This window comes from Lutjanus erythropterus, chromosome 10 (assembly GCF_056507025.1).
Source record: "Lutjanus erythropterus isolate fLutEry1 chromosome 10, fLutEry1.hap2, whole genome shotgun sequence".
In the NCBI taxonomy this organism is placed as follows: domain Eukaryota; kingdom Metazoa; phylum Chordata; class Actinopteri; order Lutjaniformes; family Lutjanidae; genus Lutjanus; species Lutjanus erythropterus.
In genome coordinates this window covers 17,907,806-17,926,746 of record NC_139326.1, presented here as the reverse complement: position 1 = coordinate 17,926,746, position 18,941 = coordinate 17,907,806, and the positions used below count along the sequence as shown (strand labels likewise).

Below are 18,941 nucleotides of genomic sequence, written 5' to 3'. Positions count from 1 at the left end.
ATGGAATCAACCAGCTGTTTCACATGTATGCAAATAGGAGATCTCTGCACACACACCCACATATGCACACATTGCTGCAGCAAATCCATCTGCAAGTCGACATTTTTCTCCCTCTCTTGCTTGTCCTTGCATTGCTCTGACAGCCCCCCCCCCCCCCCCCCCTGCACCTCCCTGTCTGGGAGAAACCAGTGGGCTTTGTCCTCAGCTGAGTGTGACGTCATGCGGCTCTTTGCTGTAACCAACCCTGAAGGCAAGGTGCATGTTGTTCAGCAGGCCTGCGTGGGTCCTGGGTCTGGGCTTGTCCCATGCATAATCACTCTTTGCCTTAAATTCCCAAATGCTAAAACTAATAAGACATCAATTCAGTCTGTTCAGGTGAGACAAAGGAACTTAGAAAATCTTCTCACATCTAAAGACATGGAAGGGAGAGAGAGATCAAAAACTGTGGGACATTTTTAGCATGGAAGGAAAACAATGCCAGGAATCCCCATTGATGACTGGTCTGTTTGCTGACTTCATAATGTAAAACTACCAATAACCCCAGGGGAAAATATTGTATGCCCAGTCAAGTACAATGAGTCAAGCAAGAGTATGGTCATGAGTAACCATGTGTTCTCTCTATATAGAGCCACCAGTGCCTAGTTAGGCCATTTATTAGAAGAGTACATGATGATCAACATGATGCTAACTTGAGGCTTGTAATAATGTAAGAGCCCAATTTCTCCTCATTCTGTCTGAATTGATTATGCCCAGACTAACAGTGTTACAGCCTCTGTCAGACATTGGCTTGTAAGTGTCTCCTCTTACCTTGCCTGCAGTAGGCTATACTGTTTTATTCATTTGTAGTTAAGCTGATAGGCTAATCCTAGTTAAAGGGATAGTTCAGATTATATTAAATGGGGTTGTATGACGTACTTATCCATTGTCGGTGTGTTACCTTCAGTAGATGGCTGCTGGCACATTCCCAGTATGGAGAGGCAGAGAAGAGGACTATCATAGAAGCAGAGCAATCTACAGGGTTAGCAGCAAAAAGTATTAGCCATCTATAAAAGGCCTGGAATATTTTCGCCAATTTACTGTGCTGCAGACAGGCTTTTTCAATGGGAAACTGCAGTTATATGAGCCAAATATCACTTTCTCCACACCAACCAGACTCCAGTGGCCAAATCTGTAATTTTACCTCACAGAAGACAGGAGTTGCTGGTCCACTGCTGCTAGAGCTGGGTGTCAGTACTCAATATCTTTAAGGTACTGAAATAACCCAATACCAAGTACCATCAAAACCTCTCCAATCAAATGATACTTGTATTCAATCAGTTTTGTACCAAGCTCTAGAAAAAAAATTACTTATTGTAAGGCTCTGCCGGAAGCATGGCTACACACCTGTGCTGACTGATAAAAATAAATGCATAAAATGCGAAAGGATTATTTTAGGGAAAACTGAGAATATAGTTAACATAATGAAGCACCTCATCAAGTATGGAGAAAATTAGACAGCTGCACTGTAAAAAAAAAAAAAAAGTATCAAATAAAATACTCTATTGGTATCTGTATTACTTTAAGGGTTCTCATATCGGTGCTGGTATTGCAATATTTAAAATGAGACTCAGCCCTAACCGCTGCTTTGATCTGTTAGTTTGTGTTATTGTGTAACTTGGTTGAATCTGAACTAACTTTTTAAAACACAGAATTCACACATTAATACAGTGGTACACACATACATTTTTTATGTGGATCTTTTTTTTTAAAATGGTTAAAATACATTTTGCTGTTCACTCTGTCCACAGCATTTCATTGCTTAGCTTCCGTGTTGGTACTTATCTTTGTTTTTCCAAACCTGGGGTGTACCTCATACAAGCCCACTTTCAATAATCTGAACTATCCCTTTAAGCGACATCACTCATCCTGTTGTCCACTGTGCACCCAACCTATGTTTAAATACATGGACTATACCATCCGTACCTCTTATGGCTCTCTGACTGAGTGGTTATGGCTCATGGTTACAATTCTCCGTTTTATTGCGTCTGAACCTGCCAGCACTGTGTGTGGAAAGTGGAGTTAGCTATTAAACATGTCGAGCTGATGAAGGCTTGTTGTCAACCCTCCAATGTGTCACTGCAGGATTTGATATCAGAGATTACAGATGATTATGTGGGTTAGATCCAGTACTCAACGCTGCTCTGGGGCTATATTGATCTCTAGTGTGTGTGTGAGTGTGTGCATGCACAATTTGTACTTCCATCCTCATGAGAGCTATATTACCTCTCTTAAATAAAGACCTATTTAGACATTAAGGGGTAGATTTAAAGGTAAGAGAAGGGAAGGTCCTCAAAAATGTAGTTGTGCAAGCATGTGTAAGTCACGGTGAATTCATGTTTTTTAATACATAGCCTTAAGCCATCACCAGGAACCAGTGCAGACTGGTAGACTGACAGGAACAATGTCTCCCTTGTCTTGAAATGAAAAAAAAAAAAACTCCTTGTCTTAGCAGCTTCTACCTAGTTTTCCCCTCTACGTAGCAATATAACCCCATTGATCTACCAGTGATGCTTAAAAATAAAACTGCTCCTATTCAGATGCCCACTTATGTGTTGCACCGAATGGTAAATAGTTACACAATAAAGATATTTTTTTAGTATTTTACTCAATTCATTGTTTTTGAAAGCCGGCTGAAATTGGCTGAAATTTAACTATAAATGTTTTTGTAAAGATTAAAGTGAGGAATATGGTATAAATAAATGTTTTCACGCTCTCCCTCAGGGGTCCCAACCCTGGGTTTGAGAATCAATACAATACAGAGCCAATCAGATTGATGCTGTTTGCTAGAAGATACCTCGGTCAGCCAAAGGACAGAGTGGAAGCAGGTTGAGATGAAAGATAAAGTTAACAAGAGGACAGACCAGAGGGCAACATAGACTGTACGTGTTTGCTTGTATTTTCACCATAATGATAACCAAATGTCCGGGAGAGAAATCATCCAGCGTGAGGCCTTTTATTCTGGTTGTCACTTTTGCAAAAGGCTGTTGTAAGGAGATATAAACCATTATAGGAATATCATTTTTTCAAATGCACAGGTGCATGTTTTAAATGTTTATTTACAGCTTATTTCTAAAATAGCCCCCGTGCAGCTTTGACCGGTACCACTTTAACCTTTAGACCCTCACTCTGTCACCTTGAGTCTTTACACCTCACACACTAACTAAACCTAGCTTTAGGCTTTACCATAAAGGTCAATTAGCCCACTTAGCAGTCTGCCAATAAGAGGAACTAGTTAGTCCTCTTAAAACCCTGCAATGTCCATGTGTTTGCAGCTATGTTCTTCTAGCATTGACTGACTGTGGTTAATAGGTTAACCTTTTTATAGGCAGTGGAGACCACTGAACTGGATGTTTGAAATAAGTGAGCATTGGGAGACTGTTTCAAAGGTGGTGGAGGGTTTATGTCTATTGAGAATTAAACCTCACAAAGCAACAGGCCTAGTAGAATGAAGATTTGAAATAATGAAACACTGAGGTTTTATACTTCAGCATGTTACTTACAAGTACAATCTAGGTGTCTCAAACAAGTAAAACAGCTTTCAGATGTTGATCTTCAGCCAGTACTGAATATCATTTGAATATGCTACTTCTGATTGACCTTGTGAAGCATAGATACTGCTTGTTAGATTGTAGTTTTAAGTGCTAGGACTGAAAACTGAATGAATGAAAACAAATTAAGAGAGAGTGTCACAAACTCATGACTTGATAAAATATTTATTTAGAAAATTTATAAATCAATGTTTTAGCATATATTGCTCCACCGAGGATCAGAAGAATTAAAATAATGAGAACTGGCTGATTGCTAATAGCTGAAAACTAGACTAAAAACTGAAACATGTTTGATTAATGGTGGGAAACAAGCACTGCACTGTTCAATCTGGAATTTTCCTTCCTGTCAAGTGCTCCATCTTTGTTTAGGGTGGGTGGTTGGTGGTCACTCCATGTATAGTACAGCCTGCTCACCTTTAGTCAAACACAGCTGACAACAGAAGTTCAGAGAGGAGAAGGATGTCAAGGCGACAGAACCACCTGCTGAATAAATCAACATGGTGTGACATTACACCCTGAGAGGCAAAGTGCTGTGATATCCAGTTCTGTCCAGTATGGGTATGTGAGTTTCTTTGGTTAGCACTACGTATGAATGCATATTTAATTCATTTGTCAAGCTGTAGGGCTAACAATGACTCAGTTGATCGATTAGTCAGTCAATAGAAAAATAATCTTTTGTGTATCATCTTCAATAGGAAACTGAATATTTTTCTTCTATCTATTCTACCTTTTAGTACCTGTGTGTAATATTTAGTAGCATCTAACAGTGAGTTTGCAAATTGAAAAACACTCTTCCTCTCCGTCCTCTTCCAAGTGTGTAGGAGAACCTACGGTATCTGAAAAACTTGCAAAAAAAAAACATGAACAGCCATAACACTGGTTTAATGTGTGTTGAAAATGTGCAATATGTGTATTTTGGTAAAAATTAAGCTGTTGCAGACCCTTTTTGCTCACAATTAAATACAAGTATTGATAAAGAACAGCCTCTTGGGTGTTACAGAAAAAGAAATATCCAGTGCTGGGTTGAGTTGAGTTTCATGCTTAATCATAATGGATGATTTAACATACACAGGCTAAATATTATTCTACTATGTATGTACCATGAGCCATTTAGTCTGCTGATGTGGCTTTCATACGATCCCTAGAATCAATGAGTAGATGTTGGAAGGCAGATGTATCTCTGTGCATTATATAGGTCAACACAGAGCTTATAAAGCTAAGACCTGTTCGCTCTCTGCCCCTCTCCCTCTCGTCCTTGTCTTGTTCCCCCTGTCCATTACTCTCCGGTATGCTGTCATTTGTCTCGTTTCCCCCGCCTCGCATCAAAGCCCTCCATCTCTCTGCACTAGTTTTATTCCCATCTCTCCATCTTGTGCAGTCTCTATGTCAGGCTGGGGCTTTTGCATGCATCATTTGTCACTTAAATTGACTTTTATACAGAATGTAAAAATGCTCCGCTTTGGAGAACTGTGATACTCCTTCATGGAAATTAATTAAGAAAATTATTTTACATACTGGATATGCATGTTTGGATTAAGATAAAAACAACAATGACCTTCAGGTAGTGATCCAAAACGTGTGGGAAGCTTTTTTTCTGCATTGATGTTTACAGTATGTACACTTGAACTCGAAGTATGCTGGCTTCAGTTGAAGAAAATCAGTTGACAGTCACCCAGTCATGTGTCTTCCTAATAATAACAGAACACATACAATTTTGTATTTCCTGCAGGCCTGAAAGCATTAGAACATCTCTATTCCTCCCAGGCAGCTTTAAAGTTGTGTTACACAGAAACATCTTTTCTGTTTTTTAATTTATTTTAATTTATTACTTTATATTACAGGAACAGTGCATATTTATTTATTTATTTATTTATTTTTAATATTTCTGAAAATATGCCAGAAAATAGCCAGAAAGACAACTTTTCTAATGTAGTTTCTGGGCTTGCAGTAGTTGAAAGAACATATGTTGAAAATTTAAGCATAGAGAAATACAACCAACGTTAAAAACTGAAAAATATACCAATTAAAAAAAAAGCCTGCACTACTAGAAGAGAGAACAGATGACCCACAGAATCAACAATAGTAAGACAACAATTGACAAAGACAAATATATACCAAGTGAGCCAGTTATACTCTATAAATTGTAGAGTTGTATTTTCATGCAGATAAGCATGTCAACATTTAAATGATAGGTTTTTGGATGTAATTAGATATATTGGAAGCTTTCCTGTGAAGAGATAACAGCACCCATTAGACCAACTCATGAGTCAAACTTATTTAGGTTGCCTGTGCTGTGTCTAGTTTCCCGTAATAGAGTTTGTTCAGCCCTGCTTTAGGACTCTAACACAGAGTAGCAACTCTTGTGGTACCAGAGTTTGTCATTATTAACTGCTGCTTAACGACTGCAAACGTGTGTGTTTGTGTTGGACTGATCTCAGGATTAACCCTAGCCAGACCTCTCTCTGCCCTTCACCCTGTAAGGCCCCCACCATGCCCAAATGGATGAGCCGCTCTCTATGTATGGGTGTGTTCATAAACATGCACTTGTGCAAGCCTCACTGGTATTTTAGTTTAGGTCCACACTCGTGCTTAAACTCATTGTAAAGTTGTGCTTCATTTCCTCATTTTCCACTTTATCTGCTGCCCTAAAATTATCACACATGCCTACAAATGTGGGTATAAATGAGCTCTAACTGCCATCGTAATCTCCTCCACCATTCACTTTGGCTGGTAAGCAATCATCAGTCAGGTTTTCTGGTTAGATAGTGACACTATGCCCTGGTTAGGTATTAGTGACCTACAAGGCAAAGAAAGGGATTTTTTTCTTTTTGTTTCACTGCCCAGATGGCAGGCTGGACTACATTCAGCCGCTACCAGTCCTGGGTGGTGCAACACCACCATGCTGTGCAAGTTCCCCAAGCATGAAAGGGAGAACAGGAATTAATTTAAACTGAAGGACGATGGACAGGAAAAAAATGCCCAAAGGCCAGGAGAAGGGGGGAGAGGAAGAAAGCCACATAGAGCGTGAGGAGAAGAGACACGAAGAGAGGTAAAAAAGACAGGCAGCTGAATGCAGGGTGAAGGAGTGAGGGCTGAGAGAGAAGAGAGGAGAGGTGGAGAGAGAGAGAGAGAGAGAGAGAGAGGGAGAGAGAGCTTTATTTCCTGTCCTCCATGAATAGGCAACATATTTCTCTGGAACATTCCATCCCCTGAGCTGGCCCGGCCTGTCACCAAGACTCAGGGTGCCACACTCCTCCCCATCTCTGCATTTCTTCCCATTACACTGTGTCTGTCTCCATTCTCCTCGTACATATCACTCACTACTCGATTTTGTCCTTCAACCTCCCTTTTATCACCCCCGTCCTGCAGCAGAGGTGAGCCCACTGTAGAGTGTTTTGTTCAAACTTCATTTACACCCAGTATTAACATGTCCTGGATGGCTATCAGAAGTCACTTCTAAAGGCGCCTACAGACTGTGAGATTTCAGCAGCAAACTAGTTTATTGTAAGCCACACTGTGTGATATGGATCTAATAAGTATGACTTTAAATTTGACAGCTGAATCGGCGGCTATGATAAAAGTCAATATAGAAGTAAATGTCACCTGTATGTGTTATCAGTGTGTGCGATCCATCTGTGCTGCAATAGTGGTAAACAATGAAGCTAAACAAGAACAGAGTCCTTGCAATAGGGATGTTTATGTGTGTGGAAAAAAATCCAGATAGTGTACATAACGTACGTTGGGCTGCTATTCACCAATGAACTAGTTCCTGCAACATCCCCAGATTCCCTTAAAAAAACTGCACAATTTTTAGAGTTCTTGAGGAGAGACTTGATAAACTGCATGACAGATTCTTAATCAGTTGTGCCTTTTGTAAATTCAAATTCTGTAAAAAAAAAAAAGAGATGTCACCATTTACACTAAATTTATGAAACCCAACATTTTATTTATGCAAACATGTCTAATTTTACAATAGAGCAAACAGTAACCGATATGGTATTTATATGTATTTTTTGTCACCCATGGAGAGAGTCCCCAGACCATAATAAAATGTCCAGTTTCATTAGTTGTTGAATTAAGAGAAACATAAACTTCAAGATGCTGTCCATGACACATTCTTAATTATCTGGACCTAGTATTTGGCAATTGTTATACATGAAAGTTTCTCTCCTGCAAATGGAAATGATGTAAATCGCTTTTCATTTGCATATAGAGTGGGGGAAGTGAGAGCAGGTAACAAGTGGTCACTCGCGATGCATTGAAATGCCAAGTGTGAACAGCCTTGGTCTGAGTAAGTCTTTACTTACAGAGTAAACCTTGGTGTATATTTGTAAAATATTACTAGGTAAATATTTATAATGGAAAATAACAGCGCACTCTTATTTATGAAATTGTAGGAAGATTTGATTCAACAAGATTACACCAAACTTTCATTATCTCTGTCAGGAAATTTGATTACTTTGATTATCTTTGTGAGGAAATTTAATTATAGGATACACAAAACAAAAGTTTCCACACTTGCAGAGTCTGATCAACTCACAGCCCTGCTGCATATTGGATCAATAAACAAATGGTGGGAATGATTGCAGAAGTGGCTGTGGAGACATATCTGGAAATGGAAAAACAAACAAGTTATTTCAGGAATGCTTTATTTGGACAGGCCGGTATTTTAAAATGGATTAACAAAAAGTCTGAGCACAGCAATGTCTATTTACTGCATCTGCCCAATTTAAACATAATCCCAATCCTAAATTTAATCCTATAAATCATATAGAGAGACACACCATTACGTCACTTGACATTTGTACAGTCATTTGATAGTAAGTTGAGTAAGTGATAACCATCAGGGTTTTTATTGGGCAAATATTATCTAGTTAATTTGCTTAAATGGCAAAGTGAGCAGAGTATTCACACATATGCGCACACAGTTTGTCTCCTGGCAGCAAACTTAAATGCTCGTACTTAAATAGCCATGTCTCTTTTTTCACTTTCTGTTCTTATTTATCAACACACAGCTGGTCAAACATACCCTTCCAGAGAGAGTTTATCTGACCAGATTGTTAGAGAGATGTAAATATACAGAAACCACTTTGGGTTAGAAACAGCCTGCAGAAACTGGCTATCTGTTTTGGTTGTGTGATTTTGAGGGGGTGAAGGGGGGGTAGCAGTCAAACCGGTAGGTAGCATGTTATTCAGAAGTCCTGCTGTACTGCAAAATCCAGTTGCCTGAAGAAAGAAAGTGGGATATACAAGATTCTCTGGCCTGTAGAGAAAAAAGGGCTGAGATGTTGAAAATAGAAAGCAGTTAATGATATTGCCATGTGACAACACATAATAACCGAGTCTGCCAAAAAAAGAAAATGAGGACTAAGACAAAAACTATATGCTGTATGAGTGGGGAAAGCCCACTTTAAATTAACGCTGTAAACTTTATTCCTGTCAGTGGTCTAGCTCTGAAAATGGGAAGCGTGTTATATTTATCTTTAAAATGTTTTGAAATAGCTGTAATACATGCTTGACAGATCAAAGTAATTTCAGTCACTAATGGTTACTGTAAACATCAGCCTTCTTACCATATTTCTACCCTATTACCGCATACTGCTTCACTTAAATGTTACAGTAAAACCAAACACATTGCATCACATAATTCAAATGGGGCTGAAGCAGCAAGTCAACACAGTGGTGCTTGTAATTTCCTTGTAAATATTAGCTATAAAATTTGCCTCTGCGCACTGGTGGTTTCTTGATGTCCACTGTTTGCTCGCTGCTCGCTCTTTGTGGAGAGATGCACAGCTCTAACACACTAACACACTCTCCTACATGTCACTAGATACAGACACCGACACATGCCTTTTTAAACATGTGCAGTATTACACTGACCCCCCCTTCACACACAGACACATAACGCACACTTTCCTTTCCCACCCTTCCTCCACCTCCCCTCTTCCTCTCCTCCTTTTGTTCTCTCCCCTCCCTGAAGAAGAGGGTGAACGAGACTTTGTTTTCGATATTTAAAACTGGTAATTTCAGACTGTGAAAAGCTGATTGTCTTAATGAGATTTTGAGTCAATTTGGAGCTCTTCACTTTTTTTTAAGGCTGTGACTGTTTGGTGCTGGTGAGTAAAACCCCTTAAAACACAGCTGGTGTCACTCTGAGAGGCCTAGAAAAACAACGTATTGTGTGTCTGTGTGTAAACGCAGTATTTCACATGTCATGGCTGAAATACCCACGCCCTAACATTGTCTTACAGACATCAAAACAAACACTGCCATGCTCTCAAGTTAAGATTGCATCAATGCGTGTGTTTGATGGAATGTGAGTGAGTGAGTGTTTTCAATGCTTCTTTCTCCTCAGCTGCACTCAGAGTGCCCTTGACTGGAGGAGGGTCTTCATACAGAGGACACACCCTTTTTTTTCCAAATATGGAAGGCAACATGGGCTCTTAAAGGGAACGGCATATGTGTGTCTGTGTCTGATGAAGCCCGAGATCCTAAGTAACAGTACTGCTTGCAAGCGGAAAGTCCTCATTATTACAGTTTTTACAAGCTGTGCTGTTAAAAACAGCAGCTGAGCCGGTTTCGCAACAGAAACTTTGCCTCTTTGCAGTCTGTCTCTCTGTCAGTTTATCTTCCTCTGCCCATCTTGCTGTCTCAGTCTTCGGCCCCTTCTGCCTCCTTCCTCCCCTCTCTCCCATATCACCACATCTCTATATTTGGAGGTACGTAGATGAAGCCGTGTCTTGTTTTTCAAACTTCATCTCTGCTCACTTTTACTGTCCACATGCAGCTGTGACATACTTGCATACAGGTCTATAAACACTACATGCATCTATGATTACATACATCTAGAACTGAAACAGATTAATCAATTAGTTGACAGCCAGAAAATTCATCAGAAACTCTCTTAGGATTGTATGTTTTTATGTCTTGTATTATAGTAGATTTAATGTTTTTGAGGTTTGGAATTTGGCTGTATAAAACAGGTGATTTTAATATGTCAAATTGGGCTTAGGAAGTTCTAATGGACATTGTTGCCATTTCCAACACATTAATAAAGGAAATAATCAGAGTTCAGCCATAATGGAAAACAGTAGTCCATTGTGGCTCTATATACATGCATGCATGCACACAGGTAGGTTGTTTAACAGCATTATAACCAAAGCAGGAAATTAACTTTTTTTTTGTCCATCACCAGTAGTGGCTGCAATTTTTTGATAAAGGAAAAATGTTTGACAAAAACAGCATTATAATTAAGTACTGTAGTGCTGTAGAGATGCTCTGACATGCAAATCTTGCTCTCCAGATGTCAGAAAACAGGTTTGTTTGGCATAGACCCCAATAAATGTCACACCATCATGATTTTATGTAGTTTCATCCGACTGAAAGGGAGCGTGACACACAATACATTACCTTTTTTTCTTGTGATCATGAGAAGCTTGTGGGATTTTGATAGAGTAAGATTTCTTTATTTCATGATTACAACATGTATTTCTGTTGATCTTGTGATGCAGATGTCGCAAGATTTCATCATCTGCACATGGTAATAATAACAATTAAAAGTGTTTTTCAGATTAATGGAAGTAAGGTGTCAAAACGTTTTCATGATCGTGAAATAATGATTCGCTAACTCAACCTGATGTTAGAGTGTTGTCTCAACCTGCGCACATCTGATAACACAACAGCCGTGGCTTCCTAAACGGGGATAGTGTGTAACCCAGTCCGTGCGTGTTTGTGTCTGTAACAAGAGGGCCGGACAAAGTTGTGTGCTAAATATGTTCTTGACAGCTTCAAGTATGTTTTGTGCACAGTGCTTTTAACTTGCGTAATCTCCACCCATAATGTGTGTCTGTGTGTGTGTGTGTGTGTGTGTGTGTGTGTGTGTGTGTGTGTGTGTGTGTGAGAGAGAGAGAGAGTTGCGAGAGCATAAGCAAAAGTGTGTAATGTGTGTACTTTAACCACACCACTCTGTTCGAAATAGTTCTTGCCTAGTCAACATGCTGTTCCTTATTAGCTCACAGATGGCAAAATACATACACACACACACACGCACACACACAGCTGAGGGCTGCTCCTGGTGCTCAGCTGATAAACTTTTTCACATGCACTTCATTCTCTATCTGGACTTCAGCAGCAGATAAGCCTTCTGCTTTTGTACGCTTGTGTTGGCTATAGGGGCTGTGTACAGTTTATGCTACACACTGTGCTTGTGTGTGTGTGTGACAAAATAAGGTGCCGAAGGAAGGGGGAGGGTGAACTGCACCAGTGTTTTCATCTTTATTCTCTGAGGCAGTAACTCCTTTATTAACTGTTGTTCTTTAACTAACACACATACAGACACACAACACACACATGTGGCTGCTAGCACACTGTGGGAAGACATTACACAAGTCAAACACTGTGCACAAAACATGCTTGAAGCTGTCAAGGCCACACATTTAACACACACACATACTGTTTGGGGAAAGTGCTCTTTGGTCGCTCTCTACTTCTGCAGAACAGGCCAGGCAAGAGCAGGTGGGCGGGGTTTCAGCTCCCTGCACCTCCTCCTCCCCCTTTCACTCCCTCCCCGGGCCAATCAGGACTGCAGCCACTACAGCTGGCCCCCCTTTTCTCTATCCAATCAGCTGGCAGCGTCCTCCCCCCCTCTCTCTTTCTTTCTCCCTGTATGCCTTCACTGCTGAGTGAGCAAAGCATGCCTGGCTCTATCAGCTGAGAGGAAACCGACAGAAAGAAAACACACAGAGAGAGGCTGAGGGTAGAAAGGGTTGAAAGGAGTGGCCTGAGAGTAGATAGAGGAAGAGAGGAGGAGAGGGTGAGGAAGAAGAGGAAAGTAGGGGGGGGGGCGCTAGCATGTGAAGTGGCTTTTGTGTTCAGGATTTTTTGGAGGTACGCGAATGAGAGAAAGAGGGCTGGGAAGGAGGGGGGAGCTTGAGAGAGACAAGAAGAGGGAGGGAAAAGGCGAGATGGGTGGGGGGAGAGAGTTGTTGATGGGTTTTTGATTTGTGCATGTGTGAGAGTGGAGAGAGGTAGGCAGGAAGAAAACAAGACACAGAGAGAAAGAGAAGGCCTCCTGACAAAACAACTTGACTCTGTCGTTCTCAGCACCACCTATTCAGGAGGAAGGAAGTGCAGAGAGGCAACAAACCAGAGAGGCAAAAGAGAGACACAGAGGAGGACAGAAAGACAAGACAGCAGAGTCACCCATCCAAGCCACCAGACGAAATAGAGGAAGGAAGGAGGGAGGCAGAGGTTGAGACAGCGAGATAAACCCCATCTTTCTTTCCTAAGAGGGTGAGTGTCACAAGTTCTCCTGCCATCAAGTCAAGTGTGCTAATGTTGCTCCTGTCATATCGTAAGCTGCACTCGGGTGACTCACCGTCTCCTAAAATGGCCACATGAAAGCAGACAGAGAGACAGATAGGCAGGCAGACATACAGATGAAGAGAGGGAGGGAGAGAGAGACAGAAAGGGACCCCATGTCAAACAGCATTCTCAGCAACTATGTCATTGAGCCAGCTTAGTTTCGACTGCCATGACTCGCTGGCCTGTAGTGTAGCACTGCCTCTCAGAGTTTTATCAGTTTTAATCAATGTAACCTGTCTCCTTCTGTCTTTCATTGTTGCTTCCTGTCTTTGTCTGCCACTCAAACACACACAAGCACACACATACACACAGAGTCGGCTGTCATTCCATCCCCCTGTGCACAGCGACATCAGATTTCCAAACTCTAGATGCCACCTGTAATCCAATCAACAGGTGATTGTTTGCAGGAGCACTTAGCAACTTTATGTGTTAAAGAGTGTGTGCATAAGTGTGTGTCTTTGTGTGTGTGTGTTTGTGTGTTTATCAGCCTCTAGTCGCAGTCCAAGCCTGGGAGTAACTCGGGTGTGGTTCTGCTGAAAGTTGATGAGACAATCGGGCCATTTGGGAGGCTGCTAACTTCATGCTGATGCTATCACACCTCTGTTTAAAGCAGGCTAAGTGTTAAGGGTGGACTGAGGACACAGGGAGGGCAAAGTGCAGCTGAGCACATAGAGACAAGAGGTTTCAAAAAAGGCCAATTCAAGATCACAGCTTGAGTCACTCATTGAAAATAAGTATATTAAATGAGTCTTTAAGAGGATGGAGAGTTAATCCCATCCATTAGTTTGGACAAAAAGATTAATGAAAAAAGTCATTGTCAAGTTTGCATGTTGTGCAAAATAGTTTAGTAACTAAGCTTGCAACACATTTTCATAATTAAAACTAATAAAAATATGGTGACCAAATAAGAATGGGTTGATGAGTTGGGGGTGAACATGTCATGTCAGAAGGATTAAATCGTATATAAAAATTTAGAGTAACATCAGACTGATGTTACTGTTGAATTGCTCTCAATATTATGAAGACCAGTTACAAATTTTGAGGATGAAATGAAGCACAGTTCCTGGCTGTGTTTACAAGACACATGAAACATTTCACACAGGTGACAGGTATGGTACAGTCATTTTAAACATCTTTTCAGCAGATAAGATTGTCATAAGCTGTAGGAGAATCCTACAAACACATTTTTTTCCCCGATACTTTTATCACAAATTACTCTGCAGTTCCAACTCCACTTACATAACATATCTTATCAATATTTATAATAGCCTTATCAGTGCAATAGACGAGTGAAAATAAATAAATAACATTCTTACAAGTTTATGTTATATTTTACTTTAACAGTTGATTTTTGTGAGAAACAGGACAGGATTAGGGATTCAGAACAACTACACGTAGTTTTTCAGGATGTCACCATATCTGATACTGTTGCGAACCACATTTCTAAGATGGAGAATTAATAGAATGTTTCTTTTCATAATGAATAGGTATGGTGTGGGTTTAGGCTGAGAAATACAAGCATGAGCACAGGCTGTAAACGGAGCAGCTGTTTTTCTCTCATAAACACATTTTCATAGGTGGAGTGAAGCAATTGTCAAAGATCATACAGTTAAAAAAAAATGAAATGTCAGTGGCTGTATGTGGTGCACTTCTAAAGAAGACTGTAAACAAAGCTAAGTTAAGTAACCCTTTTTAACTGCAGAAAGAGATGCTTTAAATCGTTTATGTAGTGTGTGTGTGTGTGTGTGTGTGTGTGTGTGTGTGTGTGTGTGTGTGTGTGTGTGTGTACGCACGTGCACACACGCATGCAGAATCCAAGTGTTGTGATGAATGTGCACAGGCCAAATGTCAGGGTACTTTCTGAGGATAGGTGCTGGCTGTAAATTCTGCCCACTTGAGTTCTATATATTTCACTGAGAGCCGGTTTCTAGGTCAGAGCAATCAGCATGCTTCCTAATGACAAGTTTGTGTCGACTGTTGTGCGTGTAAATGTGTTTCATTCCACCCATGTGCAGCTTTTCGAAGTTTACAGGGAGCCACAAGGTCTTAAGTGTACTTTGGCATGTTTTGCAGATGTTTTTGCTTAACACAGTGATGCTCCAGTTGCCACAATGACTGATGAGTAAATTAATCTAACAAGCTCTTGCTAGACTGTTCGGAACTAACCCAGTGTGTGTAAGTCATTTGCTTCGTGCTGATCAGCGCCTTGTTCCCATTTACCGCCATGATGATGAAATTAAATGCCTTTGGGCCTCCCGATGTGCTCCAAGTCATATGATCCATGAACCTTTAACCTCTTGACCACAGTCTTCCTTGGCCTAAAGGAACATACAGACATATTTCAACACACATCTGCAGCTAAATATCCACCTTGAAGGATATGACCATCTTCTGAACAAAATGTTTAAGCTCCATAGCTTAGTAACCAGATCAGGTTTTAGACTGCATGCAAAATCTTCAAGTGAAAACTGTTTCCTAAATTTCCTGAATAGTAATCTTCATGTTATCTTTGATAAAAATGTCCTTTATTTTCTGTGGTGGATCCTAGCAGAGCTCTCCCTTCACTGTCCCATCTCATTTTCCTATTGTTGTGCTAACTTTATTTCTATTGGACAATAATTTCCCAGGTTTGATTATGGGCTTATTCTATTTGAATATTTCTGTAAGCATGACTCACTCTGATCACATTTTTAAACCAGATCTATGCCTTGGACAAGGAAAACTACTGTTCCTCTTTTAATACATTTGTCTCTGTACTTGGTTTTATTTGCTCAAGCAGCGTTTATTAGTGTTTTTCACCTGTTTCCTCATTTGTCTTTGTTTCACCCACACATACACTGTATTTCCTCCTCTGTGAATGCAAATTAAACAAACCTAAAGTGTGACTGAGTAAAACAGGACTAGTCAGGTTTCATACGTATATGCAGTTTCATTAGTTGGTTCAGTTGCTGTTTCAGCTATTTGTCTATTGAACCATTACCAGATAACTACTCAGAAGTAGGTTCTTTTGTCTTAAAAGGATCTTTTTTTTTATCATAAAAGGGCCACTAATAGGTTACTGTTTGGTGCAGCTTAATTGTGAAGTCATGAGCTAGCTCAGCTGCTGTTTGATGCAGTGTAGTGTGTGTACACTTTGGGTTAGCCCTGGCACTACTCCTGCTGTGCTTATACCTTCCTCAAGGCCTTTGGCTGGGCTGTAATCTCTCTCAGTTCCTCACAGCACCCCCCAGCAGCCCTGAACAGACGAACCAAACACTGGCTTATAACAGGGCCTTTTGTGTTTTTCGTGAGTTTTGCAGACACCGTAGGTTCACTTTATGGGTGCTGGAAAAACTGATTCGTAGATGCACTGTGAACCTCTCTTGAAAGGTTATGAATCAGAAATTCACATCAGAAATAAAAAAGAAAAAACACACAAAATAACAACAAAAACACAATTCCCGACATTGTGATTGCTTGAAGAGGCTGAAACCTAATGGGTGTAAACATGTGCATTGTTTTTTTTGTTTAAACTATGGTACTTCTTGAGTTTTAGTGAGGGCGCCTGTGTGTGAGCAACTGCAGATGGATACAATCCAACCTGCACCCCTTGGCTTAAAAGCTAGCACATGGATGCATTTTGGCTTCTATGAAGGAGAACCTGAAAGGACCTCGCCATGCTCCATGCAAGTTGTGTCTAACTAAACTAATTATGGATCAGTATATGTAAGCTGTGTTTCAAAAGTAGCAAATAGTCACACAGGGAGAAGAACCAAATCTTGGATAGAAATGAAAAAATGTAGATGCATCAAGATACATTGATAATTGTTTTATAATTGCATCGTGGTGATTCGTGAGGTGCCAAGAGATTCCATCCGTAATTCTACAAGCTTGAAAGGGGAGGGGCAGGCCAGGTATTTTTAATCTGCAAGCTCATTCCTAGATGCCACTAAATCCTACATACTGATTTTATGTAGGTAATTAAATTTGTTTTATTTACCCATACTGTGAAAATTGATCCACTGGGAATGTAGTTTTTCCCACTTAGAATAACTGTTTGCCAAATTGTGATTGTTTTCCTGTTACCATAAACAGCTTTGTAATTTTTTTTTTGTTTATATATATATATATATTGCACATATATACGTGTGTGTGTGTGTGTATGTATATATACATACATATGTATATATTTGCAGGATCGTTAATTTGCAGTGTAGATGTACATAGGAACATGGTCTGTGGGGGCAGGTGTGAGTGTGAGTGTACTAACAATGTTCAATGTACAATATTCAGCGACGCAATAACCCAATCACCAAGTTTTTAAGTTCTCAAGTTTGAGCTTGCACACACACCCAGCAACCTGGAGCCTGAACTTTATTGCCTCCTGGATCAAGCCTGAAAAGGGTTGGGCAATCTCTGCCAGCCTCTGGCTCAGATGGTTCAAAATGAGGTCAGAAATCAAGTGGGACCTAGCACAGTGCCTTTGGGTACTCCCAGTGAGCTCTGACATAGGCACTGACTATAAATACTCATTGCTGACTCCCCTCCCATTCTTTCCCCATCCCCCACACCCTGTGTCAGCCTCTGGGCGCTTGCCCTGAAGAATTCAAACTGTCTTCAGGGGGACACTAAACAAGAGGAGGCGATTCCTTGTATGATGTTGTTTGAACTCTCATATGCAAGTCATGTTGCCCTTCTTTTGATTTGCAAATGAAATTAACCACACATCTCTGTTTGACTGAGGCAGTTCTGGTTTCAACCTAGAGTGTCAACAACCTAAGAGATATTGGCGAAATAATGAAACGTTCTGGTTTACAGCATTTAGTTGATATGTGACTCACGTGTTTATATTTGCAAAAAATCCTAATAAATATAATTCTTGATAATCTTGAAGTCTAAACCTGCCCTAGCTTGAGTTATTAAAAGTATATATTTTATACGCATGTGTGCACTTCTGTAAAATGTTTTGTTGTGAATTTGGTGCTTCTGTGTACATCTTCACAAACTGCGTTTTCACAAAGATAGCAATGTGTGATTGCAGATGGACTATATGACATGTATATAATTACAGTGACAAAGGCTTCACTCTTGACATCGTCTCCATGGGATTTTTTTTGGCATGTAGTGATAGTATGTAATCAGGTTGTAATGTAAGGGGGAGGCAGTCTGTCTTTATATAGCCTTTTATGCCCCCTGTCTGAATCCCTCTTATTCTTGTGCCATCTTTGACAGATGATCCCTCCTTTCATGTTGAAGATAAAGACTGTATTGTCTGAAATAACTGGAGACTTCGAGTTCAGAAAAGATTTGAAACACAATACATGCTCATGCCCATTTGTCAGCCTGCCGTAGGTTAGTTAGAGTGCAGTAATACCCCCTATATTATTTACCTAGTTCGATCATTACATATTTGTAGATAATTAGATTTGCTCATGGATATTTTGCACACACCTGACCACTATACCCATTGGTGGAACTGTAAGGGATGTTGATAAAGTGCTCAAATTGCTATACATTTCCTTCATTGCACCAGTCTCTTCTTCCTCTTGCTTGATCTTTATGTCATCATTTCTGTGCTCATCATTGATCTCTTCATGAGTTTTCACTGGTTTGTCATGATGTTGCGAAAGGAAATACATGAAAGTGAAGTAACCGGTTGCTGTAATTAAGGTCTTAATAGGAAACAACTGTATTCCTCTTCTTTACGCTACATGCTACGCTTTGGGTGAAATGTGTAAGCACTTCAATCAAACTGAATGTAAGCCCTTAATCACAGTGTGTTGAATTTTTTTGAATTGTTGGACAGGCCTCATTGAGAACAGCCATTTTGTTGCGTTTGTAGATATTTTCTTGGAGGAGCATCTTTACTGGCCCTACCCATGCCCCCCAGCATCCCCCTCACTGTCCACCCTCTCTCTCTCTCTCTAGCTCTGCTTTTTTCTTTCTCCCTCTTTGTGGCCAAGCACAAAGGAGCCGTTATCCTTGGGCTACTGGTTGCTGTGGCAACGGCTC

The 18,941-nt window shown here is 40.3% G+C and overlaps 1 protein-coding gene across 3 annotated transcripts in view; it reads left to right on the top strand.

The window, feature by feature from the left end:
• Positions 1-18,941, top strand: part of atosb (atos homolog b) — a 33,074-nt gene that overhangs the window by 1,242 nt on the left and 12,891 nt on the right. The window contains exon 2 of one of the 3 annotated variants that reach the window (XM_084728460.1): positions 12,690-12,878. The exons of 1 other annotated variant lie outside the window; for it this stretch is intronic. The gene's annotated coding sequence lies outside the window, so the exon portion shown is untranslated. Of the gene's footprint in view, positions 1-12,553; positions 12,879-18,941 lie in introns of those variants that run through there. One more of the 3 variants, XM_084728461.1, reaches the window with a different exon arrangement.